The sequence below is a fragment of the Bidens hawaiensis genome, unplaced genomic scaffold (assembly GCF_021521415.1).
Source record: "Bidens hawaiensis isolate Kalapana, Puna unplaced genomic scaffold, B.hawaiensis_p1.1 tig00019074_1, whole genome shotgun sequence".
NCBI classification, from domain to species: domain Eukaryota; kingdom Viridiplantae; phylum Streptophyta; class Magnoliopsida; order Asterales; family Asteraceae; genus Bidens; species Bidens hawaiensis.
The window spans coordinates 291,389-303,475 of NW_027492894.1; positions in this window are offsets into that span (position 1 = coordinate 291,389).

Below are 12,087 nucleotides of genomic sequence, written 5' to 3' on the forward strand. Positions count from 1 at the left end.
GGGTGGCAGGAGCCGTGCTTCGTCGGCGGTGGGTCTTGCCGGAAAACCAGGATGCAAGGGTGACGGGAAGGTGGGTTGGGATTTATTAATATTATTATGAATTATTTACAATTTTGGTCCTCCATGATCCCAAATCTTTTATAACTGAAATTAAAATGTATTTACACCTTAACCCTTATACTTTGAATATGTCAAAAGATTAATAAAAGTTTAACCATTTGGATATTTTCACATTAACCCAGATAGTTTGCAACTTGCTTAACTTAAGTAAACTTCAACACCCTTAAATTGTTAAATCCCGAAGCTTTGCTTATTGATAGAAAACAATAGAAGATGAACGAATGATGATCGCAAATCGTCACAAATATAATATTAATAATGAACGAGTAACAAAACTATATTGAACGACCAAACGAGTCGGTTTAACACATACAAATACATAAGGCAATGACGAATGTCATATGAATGCATGCAACAAAAATTAATTAGCAATATTATAATATATACATACATTTATATGTATACACACACACACACATATATATATATATAAACAAAACAAAAAATTCAAAATGGGTCAGGTTTTCGGGTTTGAAAAGTAACGAATATTACACTAGAGATTCGGTGCACAAGTTTAGCTTCAACGGAGGAGATCTTCTAGAATTTTAATGTTTAGCTATAAATAGGGACCTTATGTATTATTGTGTGTGTGTGTTTTTCGTTGTGTAAATCATCCACCAAAGGGAGCTCACATTGGGTGGGGTCGGTTCGTTTATTATATATTTCATCTTTCAAAACGAACAACAGAGTCATTCACTATTTATATTATCGTTATGTTATTTTGTTCGATCGTTTGATTTCACCACACCCATCTCGAACGTTATCAAGAACAAAGCCGTTCGTTGTCGGATCTGGTTTCGGGACCTACATGACCCGAAAAACTGAAACACGAGAATAAAACAAGTTTCTTTTTTCTTTTTTATTTTAACATGGTGTCGTTTTTAATCATAATCGATTATCGAAACCTACCTGAAATGTGTTCAAACTTATTTTTTGTTTCTGGTTTAGAATCGCACTTAGGGTAGTTATTTTCTTTTCGGTTTTATAACTAACTGGCCATCTCACTCATACATACCATAACCCTCTCGATCCTAAAATGAATTATAAATATTTTCTTTTCATTCTGGCCCGTTTGGACGTTAGCTGCATGACCCGACCTTCCATATTAAAGAAATCAACACATTTTTGAAGCATTTGAAAATCAATTATAGCATGCTTGCAGGTATAGTGTCTTGAATATTGTAGCACCTTTGATAGTAATGGTTATAGCTTAATAGGTTTGTATAATTTCTGTTGTGTCGCTTATTACATGTATCAACGATATCCATATAATTACATTAAAAATCACTACATTTTCTTTATTCTTTTTAATTAAATAATATTTTTTATACATTTATCATTATACTTTCTCTCTTCTCCACTCAACCACTTTAAAAAATATTATACGATGTAAACAATGGAAACCACATTTAACTTTACCATATAGCATTTTCTCTTTCATTAACTCACAGCCATACTATATAGTTTACAATCCTAACTCACATAAATATAAGAAACGGGCTCAGAATACTCTTAGTTGCTACTAATATATTTTCTAAACCATTACAAGATTCTACATGACCTGTTGTAACAGTTGTGTAAGATATGAATATCTGAAAACCCTAATGTAATAAATATGAGTAAATATTGCGAGCAAATAGTGATATCGGATATTTAATGTTTCGAACGTTGGACGTTTGATATTTAATCTAAAGTCTTAGTAAGAAAAAGTACAAAAGGAATGATAAAGAAAAACTTGGTTACGGGAACCGAAGGTTAGGCCAATTTAGTCCTATGTTCGTTTTCGCCCTGCTCTGATGATGCGCTCCTTGTTCGCGGAGCTACATACCGGAAAAAGAAAAGGATCTCTCTATTCATTCAGCACCTTTTTACTCCTTTCTTTAAAGACGGGTTCAAACTGGACTGAAGGGAGGAGGAATTCAATAGTCTTCTCTTCCTGGGGATTCATCACTGTCTAGGGCTTTCGAACCTCGAGGGCTTCTTTGTTAAAGCGGTTCATGTATTCGCGAAGGATTCAATCCAGCCACAGGTTCCCTGCGACTTAATGATGTGCGAGGAATTGCCCTGTTGAGTAATGGGAAGCGGGCTACTCCGAACAGTAGATAACCCAATAATCGAATAAGACAAGGGGGGTAAGAGAATTGTCTACTTGATAGGCTATTTCCGATGTCTACATCAGTCATTACAACTTGGGCAGCCCTCTGCTTCCTCAGGGCCCTCACTTCCTCACTCAACTCACTCAGACGCTCGCCTCACGTCACTTCGCTCGCCTTGGGAGGAAGGCTACTGAACTGATAAGATGCACTAGTGATGACCACAATAAACAAAAGATAAAATTCTTCGGTGTGACAAGTAAATAAAACATTTGAATGTCTTTCAACTAATTGAATCAAAATGCCAACCGACATAATAATAATAAATTAGTAAAAAAAAGGAAAGAGCTCAAAAAGGAAAGCAATTGTACCATGGAAAGTTGAACCTTCCATGAGTTTTAAAGGAAAGAGCTATCATCCGTAACAAACATTACAAAATTTGATAGATTATGGCGTGACATTCCTTTTCGAAAACAATCATGCCGCCAATTTCGGGATTCTTTCAAGCAATAAAATGATCATATACAGTGGAGTATATGATCATTCTTTCAAGCAATCTTGAGCACCACATGCTCAAGATTTTTTTCTTGCTATCCTTATAGATGGGTTAGGCCAGCATATGTCTCCAGTGGAGTATCGTAGTATCCTCGCCTTATGATTCCTTTATTTCCGGTTGATGAGATATGTCCTGTTTGTTGTAAAGCGTGTTTAGACTCATATGGGGAGCACGCGGTGCACTGTAAAGAGCTCCCGGGGTTCAAGTACCGACACGATCTGGTTAGGGATGTGCTCTTTGATATATTCAGGCGAGCTGGAATTTCTGTTAAGAAAGAAGCACCTGTGAATTTCCTGACTGACCCGTCGGAGGGAAGATCATCTCTTCAACCGGCTGACATTTTGGTGTTTGGATGGATAGGAGGGAAACACGTGTGTGTGGATTTAACAGGGGTTTCTCCTTTGGTGGGCTTAGGGAGTAGTGGTTTCGCGGTCGGTCAAGCCACATTAAAAGTTGCTTCAGGTAAGGTGGCAAAACATGAAAAGGCGTGCCTTGACAACCAACATGTATTTATTCCTTTTGCTTTTGATACTTTTAGTTTCCTCGCACCTGAAGCTGTGGAGCTACTTACCCGTGTTCAGCGGGTCATGCATAGTAATGTTATGACTCCAAGATCAGCAAATATAGTTTTTAAAAGATTGGGTTTTGCGATTCAAAAAGGGGTAGCGGCGCAGCATGTTGCCCGCTTGCCTTCTGTTTCGATGTAATCCAATAAACAATCATATATTATAGAAGCAATAATTAATACTAAAAAAAAAATTCCGTTAAACCGATACACTCTACACTTAAACCTTCCAAGAGTTTTCTCTCCCACCACCACGTCCATCTTGAAGACGACCGTAGAGACCGCCGCCAACGTAACTGTTGTTGCCAGAAACAACCAGAGACACCACCACCGCAGCCCTGCAACTCGTCGGAGAAACCGCGGGCACTACAGCCACCGCTGCACGAGTCCTCGCTGACGCCGCCTTAGGCATGCGCAGCTGTTTTCCGGCCACCCATCTTGACTAGCACCGCTGATTATTGGAAACGCCACCATCCCCGAGTGCTCTCTGCTTTGCCGTGTCAATCCGTTGCCACCGGGAACTTGGTTAGGACAGCCGCCGCCATTTTTTTTGTTGTTCTCGGAAATAGTCGCCGCTGACGTTTCCGCGGTTGCTGGAACTACGCAACCAGCACCACCGCCACTGTACGTGTATTCAGGTCATTCATCTCCAACTATCGCCACTGATTGCTAGAACCGCCACAGACGCCAAACGGCCAAACCCGAACGACGTCTGATCGAAACTGAAAGGTAACGATCCCAACTCTGAACAGGTTTAGGTGTTTTGAGCGACTAGTTGATCTATTTTAGTTTAAGTTGAATTGTTCCTCTATCCTTGGTTGTGTAGTATTCATTGCCATTAGGGTCGAGTGTTGGTGAGACCGAGAGGTGATCCATCATTAGAACACGTTAGCAATTGTTTCCCGGTTTGGTCGTTTTAGCCGATTTTGAGTAGTTTAGGCTTGTTGAGTGAGACCAAGAGGTAATCCAGTGAGCCCGAGCGATCCTTAGTCGTGTTATCTTTAGGGACTGGTGTCTTGATATCATTCAATCCATTAGCTTGTTAGGCCTACAATTTGATTCAGACCTAGGTAGACGTTTTTCTCCATCCTAAGTTAACACAGTTAGTTCCTTGTTAAGTTTTCTATTTTTGGTAAGTTTTGTAAGTTAGTTAGGTTAGTTTAGTTAAGTAATTAAAAATCAAAAATCAATTAAATATTATTCTAAGGTAGGTCTTGTCTAGGGTTAGTAATCGTAAGCGTCTTACGTGTCCACGTGTTCGATACTCGGACTTCCTAGGTCTATACTACTTGCGATCGGTACACTTGCCGGTTGTGTGTGGTTTTAGGATTTTTGTTTTAATATTAAAGCTTAGTTGTGAGGGTCATTCTTTTAGGCATATCCGATGCACATCATGTTTTTGGCGCCGTTGTCGGGGACACGGTTTTAGGCGTTTTGAGAGTGACTCGAGTTAGGACTTACCTTGTGTGCTACTTGTAATTATTTTTGTTTCGTTTTGCTTATTTGTTAGAATAGTTTAGTTAAATTTATTTCTAATTATAGTTTTATGCGACAGACTCGATCTCAAGGACCACCCGACACGGAAGCATTTTCCGAGCCAGAGAGAGAGTTTCGTGAGAGACGTCGCGCCGTTTCACCATCTTCCACTTCTTCATCCGTTGACTCTGACGATAGGGATAGGATCTTGGGCGACAATCCATCACCGAGTAGGACAGTTGCAGAGCGGGCCCGACCGGCCAATGCCGGCGTGAGATCTAGCATCGCACCACCCGCCATTGGAGTTAACGCGAACTGGCAGATTCCTTCGAATATTCTGAACACCATTTCTCATTCTGCTCAGTTCCACAGGTTACTTCATGAAAACCCGCATCATCATCTCACTCGCATCGCACGTATCTGCGACACCTTCCATCTTGCCGGCGTATCCGAAGACGCCGTGAAACTCCGCGTTTTTCCGTTCTCGCTCATCGATAAAGCGAGTCTGTGGCTCTAGTCCCTCCCACAGGGCTCCATAGCTACTTGGGCTGCCATGCAGACCCTATTTCTTGAGAAATACGATCCTCCAGCTAAGGCCGTTCGTTTGCGTAACCAGATTCATTCTTTTCAGATGGAGGATACCGAGAGTTTCTACGAGGCATGGGAGAGATTTAAGAATTGTTAGCGTCGTGCCCGAACCACGGCTTGCAAGATTTGGCGGTTGTTGCGAAGTTCTACAACGGAGTGACGTACGTGACGCAAAACATGCTTGACACGGCGACGGGAGGAAATTTGCTGACGACGAAGGACCCGGATGAGTGCATCGCTTTGTTTAACGGGTTAGCTATGAGTGGATACCAGCGACCACCTGCCAAGGGTGGTAAGACCGTCGATTCTATTTCACGCGGCATGCATTCGGTGGACACGACCACCGCACTTACGGCACAGGTAGAGGCGCTAGCGCAGATTGTGAAGGACTTGCAGACGAAGAGCAAGTTGTGCGAGAAATGCAGAGGAGGGCATGATACCGTTCAGTGCCTAGTCAGTTCCCAGGAGGAGGCCGTAGACTTTATAGGAAATCCAAACCGAAACCCAAATTCTTTCAATTCTTATAATTCGGGATGGAGAGGCAACCAGAATTCCAACTGGAGGGGTGGTAATCAGTCCGGTTTTCAGCAGCGTCAGAGCCTTTTCCAGGATGCCGGTGAGGGAGCGAGCAGTGGGGAGAAGAAGCCCACTTTGGAGGAGATGATGGCACAGCAGACGCAGATGTTGTCACAGCTTTTGACACGAGAGGATTCCTGACATAAGGAGACCCAGGAGAAGTTTCGGGAGCACGAGTAGTTCATAAGGAATCAGGGAGCGTCGATTCAGAGTCTCGAGCGGCAGATGGGGGAGATAGCCAGTCGGTTGAACGAGAGGCCGCAGGGTACGCTACCGAGTAACACCGAGCAGAACCCGAAGGGATTCTCAAAAGCTGTGACAACAAGGAGCGGTGCAGGGGCACGAGATGAGCCCGTGATTCAGGAGAGGTCGAGAGTGAGAGTTGTCGACGAGCCTGCAGTTGATGATAGAGAGGAGCAGGCGGATGAGAAGATTGTGATGGAGTCTCCACCGGCCCAGGTGCATCAGAGGATCAGCCCAGGCCGAGAGACAGCAGTTACCGAGCGAGCCGCCGAGAGTCTACAAACCCAGAGTACCATATCCCGGGAGACTCCGCAGAGACAGAGATGAGGAGCAGAATTCTAAATTTCTTGATCTTTTGAAGCAGCTTCATCTTAACATTCCATTCCTTGAGGCACTGACTCAGATGCCTAAACACGTGAAGTTCCTCAAGGATATTCTTTCGAATAAGGAGAAGCTTGCTGAGGTCGCTTCCATCCCATTGAGTGCTAGCTGTTCTGCTGTCCTACAGAGGAAGTTACCAGAGAAGATGGCCGATCCAGGGAGTTTCACGATTCCCTGCATCTTGAGTGATGATACGGTTATTCTTGCGCTGGCTGATCTTGGTGCCAGTATTAATCTCATGCCGTATTCCGTGTATCGCAAGATGGGTTTAGGCGAACCGAGGCCTACCAGGATGAGTATCCAGCTTGCTGATCGTTCGGTGAAATACCCTCGAGGGGTGGTCGAGAACATGCTTGTTCGTGTCGACAAGTTCATCTTCCTGGTGGACTTTGTCATTTTGGACATGAACGACGATGATAGCGTACCACTGATTTTAGGCCGACCATTCCTTGCCACTGCACAGGCGTTGATCGACGTCTGCGATGGTAAGTTGATTTTGAGAGTTGGGGATGAGAACGTCACCTTTGACGTTCGACAGTCACTTAAACACCCCAAGTCTGCTAATGACTCCTTGTACTTTATCGATACCATCATGGAGCATGTTGGGGAGTTTTTCAGCGGGACCTGTGGAGGATCTGCCTCCGACACTCAGATCCTTCATAGGGACATTCTGGAGATTGAGATGGTTGCCATGACCGATTAGTCAATGGAAGATGACACCGAGTTACATACCCTGACTCGAAGTGTCTGTTGGGATCGTTCGTGACGATCCGATGGACCGACCTTCTGTCGAGAGCCCCCCTCCCTCCTTAGAGCTTAAGGATTTGCCTGCCCATTTGGAGTACGCATTTTTGGACGAGGAGAGGAAGCTGCCGGTTATTATTGCATCTGCTTTGACGGAGGTCGAGAGAAAGAGATTGTTGAGGGTGCTTCGAGAGCACAAGGAGGCCATTGCATGGAAGATTATCGACATTAAGGGTATCAACCCTTTTTTCTGCACTCATAAAATCCTCATGGAGGATAATTATAGGACTATCGTTGAGCCGCAGCGGCGGCTTAATCCGAAGATGCATGAGGTCGTGAAGAAGGAGATCATCAAACTCCTTGATGCGGGGATCATTTTCCCCATTTCTGATAGTTCGTGGGTTAGTCCAGTCCAAGTGGTTCCTAAAAAGGGTGGCATGACTGTCGTCACCAATGAGAGGAACGAGCTCATTCCCACTAGGACTGTGACCGGTTGGAGAGTCTACATCGATTACCGCAGACTGAATGATGCCACAAGGAAAGACCACTTTCCTTTACCTTTCATTGATCAGATGCTGGAGCGTTTGGTAGGTCAGCAGTACTACTGCTTCTTGGATGGTTTCTCCGGGTACTTTCAGATTCCTATTGCTCCCGATGACCAGGAGAAAACCACGTTTACCTGCCCATACGGCACGTTTTCCTATAGACGTATGCCGTTCGGATTGTGTAACGCTCCAGCCACATTTCAGAGGTTCATGGTGGCTATATTTCATGACATGATCGAGGACTCCATGGACGTGTTCATGGAAGATTTTTCTGTGTTTGGGAGTTCTTTTGGTCAGTGTCTCTCCAACCTTGAGAGGATGTTGGCCCGATGCGTTGACACCAACCTAGTTCTTAACTGGGAGAAGTGTCACTTCATGGTACGCGAGGGCATCCTTTTGGGGCATCGTATTTCGAGTGCGGGGATAGAGGTCGACCGAGCGAAGGTCGACACCATTTCTAATCTTCCCCCGCCCACTTCTGTGAGATCCATCCGGAGTTTTCTTGGTCACGCTGGGTTCTATCACCGGTTCATTAAAGATTTTTCTAAGATCGCGAGACCCATGACTAAACTTCTGGAGAAGGACGCCCCGTTTATGTTTTCTGAGCAGTATATCGAGGCGTTTGATCTTTTAAAAGACAAACTCGTTAACGCCCCGATCATGATTGCTCCCGACTGGTCGCTTCCTTTTGAGTTGATGTGTGATGCCAGCGACTTTGCAGTCAGACCGGTTTTTGGACAGCGGAAGGATAAGCACTTCCATCCGATTTACTATGCGAGCCGGACCTTGAATGGTGCACAGGAGAGTTACACCACCACCGAGAAAGAGCTTCTAGCTATGGTGTTTGCATTCGATAAATTCAGGTCCTATTTTGTTCTGTCCAAGACGATTGTGTACACGGATCATTCTGCCATTCGTTATCTCTTTAGCAAACAGGATGCTAAGCCACATCTTATCCGATGGATCCGGTTGCTTCAAGAGTTTGATATTGAAATCCGTGATAAAAAGGGGGCCGAGAATGTGGTAGCCGATCATCTTTCACTTCTTGAGGGAGCTGAGTTAGGAGAGCTGGAGGTCAGATTAATGACCACTTTCCGACAGAGAGTCTCATGTTTGTTTCGGCTCAGGATGAGGGTTTTCCATGGTTCGCCGACTTCGCGAACTATCTTGTGGACGGGTACTACCCGAAGATGTCTTACCAGCAAAAGAAGAAATTCTTTGTTGATGTTAAGTTTTACCTGTGGGACGACCCGTATCTCTTTCGTATAGGTGCTGACCAGTTGATCAGGAGGTGTGTTGACGTTAAGGAGGGATGCCAGATTCTGAGCCATTGCCATGTTGGACCGACAGGAGGTCACCACGGTGCAAGTTTGACGACGAAGAAGGTTTTTGATTGTGGTTTTTATTGGCCCTCGATTTTTAAGGATGCGCACGCGTTTGTGAGGAGTTGTGATCGTTGCCAGCGTGTTGGCAACATTTCTTCACGAAATGAAATGCCCCAGAATGCTATTAAGGTTTGTGAGGTTTTTGATGTGTGGGGCATTGATTTCATGGGACCGTTTCCATCTTCGCGTGGAAACAAATACAAACTCGTGGTGGTTGATTATGTCTCGAAGTGGGTTGAGGCCAAGGCCTTACCCACTAATGATGCCTGAGTTGTACTCCGTTTTCTCAAGAGCCTTTTTGCTCGTTTTGGTGTCCCGAAGACATTGATCAGTGATAGAGGTACTCACATATGCAATGCGCAGATAGAGAAGGCGTTGCGACGCTATGGGGTCACCCATCGGCTTGCAACCGCCTACCACCCACAGACTAGTGGGCAGGTAGAAGTGAGTAATCGGGGGATCAAACGTATTCTTGAGAAAACGGTTGGTTCGAATCGTCGGGATTGGTCCGACAAGTTAGATGATGCGTTGTGGGCCTTCCGTACTGCCTACAAAACTCCGACCGGTTCCACACCGTTTCGGATGATTTATGGGAAGGCCTGCCACCTGCCTGTTGAGTTAGAGCACCGTGCCTCGTGGGCCCTACAGAGGGTCAATCTTGATATATCCGCCGCGGAGGCCACTCGCTTCCACCAGTTGCACGAGTTTGAGGAGTTGAGAGATCACGCCTACGCCCAGTCGTTCAGGTATAAGGAGCGGATGAAGGAACTGCATGATAGCAAGTTGAAGGGTAACAAGCAGTTCAAGTGTGGGGATTTGGTCTTATTGTATAATTCCCTGTAGGTTCCCAGCCGGATCTACACGGAATATCTCGTTCTACGTAGGTGCGGAATCCCTACGTAAGACGATATGAGCGTAGAAGACGATACACGTTAAACACAAGCAAACACACGTTACAATACTCAAAAGACACGTTGTATTGCAACTTAGTAACACGTGATTCACCGATCACTGATTACACGTAATAAACCACTTCTACAAAACCAAGCCGCAGCTTAACATTTATAACATACGACAACTTCGCCTAACATGTTTAGGCGAAGTTATCACTAACTTCGCTTGTTCCACAAGTTCGCCTATATCAGGCGAACTTGTGAGACAAGTTCGCTTAAACATCTATACACATCCAAATAACACGATTACAGACACTAGATACTGAACTACTGACATCATGTACCAACAGACTCCCCCTTGGCAGTAGCTTCATATCTCTATCTTCAATCACGTGTCTTGTAATCCCGAAAATCTTGTATCATCCATCTTCAAGCATGAACGCCTTCTCGTACACAAACTGAAACTACTCTTTGATATTTCTTTGCTTCTTCTTTCCAGGCAGGAATGTAAAATATCTTTTTGTCGTTCAGCACCTGCAGATCAGCTTGAGACAAATTCACTAAATGCATAGGATCATATACTCTCATCAGCTCTTGTTCATCTTCATCCTCCATTACTGCTTCAGCTGTTTCACAATCAACGTACCACCATTTCAGATCTTTGAGCACATCCTTGGGCATTTGTTTCATCGGCACTTCTTTTAGACACCGGATCGGCTTATACTTCATTATCATCCAAGGCTTGCCATCTGCTCTCATTCCTCTGTCTTTGTCTTCAACGAGCTTTCCTTTCTGTGGTTTCAACAGCTCGAACTTTTTCTCCTTTATGCTTTCCTTCCAGACTATCTTCCCAATGATCCTTGCCATATTATCATCACTCCTGTTGATCAACCCCAACCTGGCTAGGTCCTTCACTTCACACTCAGGCAACGTATTCAACGATCTCAATAACCTCTTGAAATACTGAACCCCATCATACCGTTTAATCACAAAAAGCCTCAACTGCTCATCATATAACTAGCATATAATCCCCTTTTTCGATTCAGCATAACCCCTGATGTTGTAACTTTTCTTGAACATAGTAGGGACCACCGGTTTCTTAGTCTTTACGAACCACTGAGCGTAGCCTTCTTTCCATCTTGGCTGCTCCTCCCATTCTGTCTCATCACATCCCGTATCTTGACCCAAATCTGACTTTTCAACCGTTGGAATTTCATGTTCAAAGTTCTCCTCCACAATCTCTCCTTCTTCAACTTCACTATCAATCACGATCTCAGCCCCTATCTTCTCTATCTCCTCCAACGGTAACACATCCTCATCACTTATAACATCATCTAACACCTCCTCAGCATCCACAACCACCACATCATCACCCCTTGAACCGCCAGCTGCACTCGTTGACTCCCCCTGAGATGTGGAAGTCCCAAGAGCTTGTTCAGTTCTTGGCAACTCTCCACCTGCACCTTTCGATGCATTGGGATCATCGTCTCGATCGTTGCTCTTTTTTGTCCTCAGCTCGTCACCCTTACAGCTCGTCTCCCCCTGAGATGCCAAGAACTGTTTCAAGGCATCAATTATTTTACCATGCTCGATCAGGAGGGATGACTGAATCTGATTCTCCGCAACGAGGTGCTGAATAACATGAGTCTGGATAAGATTTACTCTTGATTGTTCTGCCACGACCCTTTCAAGCGCTGCTATTCTTTCCGAGTCGGATACGGTTGCATCGAAATCAAACCTCATATATGATATGTCTTGAGCGTACGGAGGAGGGATTCCCAATGTAACCGGCACCTCAGAAACAGGTGGAAACGTAACCGCAGGTGGTATCGTAACCGACAACCCTGCAGTAGCAACAACTGTCGACTCAACAAACCTTGCTACGACCTCCGATGGAGTAAGAGTTGGAGGTGGCAAGGACA